Source organism: Mustela erminea, chromosome 2, assembly GCF_009829155.1.
Source record: "Mustela erminea isolate mMusErm1 chromosome 2, mMusErm1.Pri, whole genome shotgun sequence".
Classification (NCBI taxonomy): domain Eukaryota; kingdom Metazoa; phylum Chordata; class Mammalia; order Carnivora; family Mustelidae; genus Mustela; species Mustela erminea.
The window spans coordinates 36552913-36555355 of NC_045615.1; the positions used below are offsets into that span (position 1 = coordinate 36552913).

The 2443-nt window shown below is 35.2% G+C and overlaps 1 pseudogene; it reads right to left on the reverse strand.

Moving 5' to 3' along the window:
• Nucleotides 1-436: 436 nt before the first annotated feature.
• LOC116585363 lies at nt 437-603 on the reverse strand (annotated as a pseudogene).
• Between the last annotated feature and the right edge of the window lie 1840 nt (nt 604-2443).

Sequence of the window (2443 nt, forward strand, 5' to 3'; positions counted from 1 at the left end):
TATGTCTGCAAGTTATCATTAAAATTACAAAAATGTCGGGGCACCTGGGTGGCTCAGTTGGTTAAGCATCTGCCTTCAACTCAGGTCATAATCCCAGGGTCCTGGGATCAAGTCCTGCATGGAGCCCTACATCAAGTCCTGCATTGAGCCCCACATGTATGGGTGGGTGGGGGAGGTCCTTGCTTAGTACAGAGTCTACTTCTCCCTTCCTTTCCCATCCCCCCTCCCTGTGTTTATGCTCTTTTTCTCTCTCTCCCTCTCTCAAATAAGTAAAATCTTTAAAAAATAAAAATAATAAAACTACAAAGAATGTACACATCTTTTGACAATTAACAAAAACAATTTTTCAGTTTGTATACTGAAAGATTTTACAATTTTGAAAAAAATACATTAGTTCAAATCTTACTATATTAGAAACCAAAATAATCCAAATAGTATACTAGAAAGATTATACTTGAAAGATTAATATGGAAGTAATGTACCATATGAAAAAGAAGAATGGATGGCCAGCAGATCATTTACAAAATATGTAAAGTTTTCAATTATCAATAATCGCACCTCGGATAAACCCCATTGGCTACGATACTGCCACTGCGCAAAGCTAAAGACAAGATAATTGAAAACAAAGGAAAAGATATGGAAAACAGACGTGAATTTAATATCTGATTAGATATTAAAAACAGGGAGAAAATAATAGGATGCATAAATTAAAGATATTAAAGCCTAGATAACTGAAAGAAAAAGCATAGGAGACAAGAATGAAATTCAGAAGAGGAAGAGTTTATAGATAAGAAACTAAAAAACTGTATTTTAAGATTTTTACACCTGAGACAGGGGAAAGGAGTCTGAGCAAAGTTCTGATAGGAATTAGTAATACAGAACCAGAGATCCGAAGGGGATAGGTTGATACTTGACTTCCATTGCAATGCACTCCCAACCATTGCCTCTTCCAATTTTTCCTTATATGTATAGGTTTAACTATTTCTTCTAAGTCTTCTTATAGATGCTGTGGTGATTCTTTTTTTTTTTTTAAGATTTTATCTATTTATTTGACAGAGATCACAAGTATGCAGAGAGGCAGGCAGAGAGAGAGAAGGAGAAGCAGGCTCCCTGCTGAGCAGAGAGCCCAATGCGGGTTTGACCCCAGGACCCTGAGATCATAACCTGAGCCAAAGGCAGAGGCTTAACCGACTGAGCCACCCGGGTGCCCCTGCTGTGGTAATTCTTAAATGTATGTCACCATTTTGGACTTCCTCAAATTTTGGACATGAAGCGAATGCCAAATATATTAAAACAGTGTCAGTCAGTTAACTCAAGTTGTCTAGAGTTCAAATCATTCCCCAACACTTTTTTATGCCAGGGATTCTCAATATCAATTTATGAGACCATTATTTTCCTAGTCAGTCAAATAAAAAACTAAGAAAACATGACTTCTCCCATCTTCCCTTTCCTACCCACCCCTCTCTCTCTCTCTCTCTCTCACACACACACACACACACACACACACACACACAAACACACACACACTATGCCGAATTTATATCCTAACTCACTCTCAGTGCTAACTTTCTTCTAATGTTCTCTTACCACTCCCTTCTTTCTGGCTTCTATCATTTCTTACCCTCCCTACAAAAGACTCCTACCTAGTACCAATGTTTTTATTCCATTGAAAATTCGCTCAATTCAGAGTAGGTATTTTCTTACATAACAGTCCCTCCCAGCCATTTAAAATCTTATAATGGCTACTTTTCTCAAAACATAAAAATGTATAGATTATCCAACTAAAAAACCTTTAAAAAAATATTTGACTTTCCATAAATTCACAGAGATTCCTGTATTAATTAATTAATTAATTAATGTTTTTCACATTATTTCTATAAGTATTTGTCTCATAATTTTTTGTAGTATCAAAAAGTGTCTTTTCTATTTAGCAATTTTCCTATTTTCCATTATTTTTTAAAAGTATATTTTTTGAGAGAGCTTCATATAAGAGCATCTGATTTAAACACATATAAGTATATATCCATCAACAGATTGTTAATTATTTTGAGACATTCTTTTTTATTGATGCACATTTGACACATAATGTTACATTCATTTCAGGTATACAATAGAGTGATTCCACAAGTGTAGCTACCATCTGTCACTATACAAAACTATGACAATACCATTGACATATTCCCTATACTAGGAATCCCCATGACTTATTCTTTCCGTAAAGGGAAGCCTATTCTTCCCTACCTTTCACCTATTTTCCCCATTCCCACACTGCCCTTCCCTCTAGCAAACATCAGTTTGTTCTCTGTATTTTCAGTTCTGTTTCTTTATTTTGTTTTTCAGATTTCACATATTAGTGAAATTATATGGTATTTGTCTTTATCTGTCTGACATATTTCTCTTAGCATACTACCTTCTAGGTCCATCCATGTTATCACAGATGGCA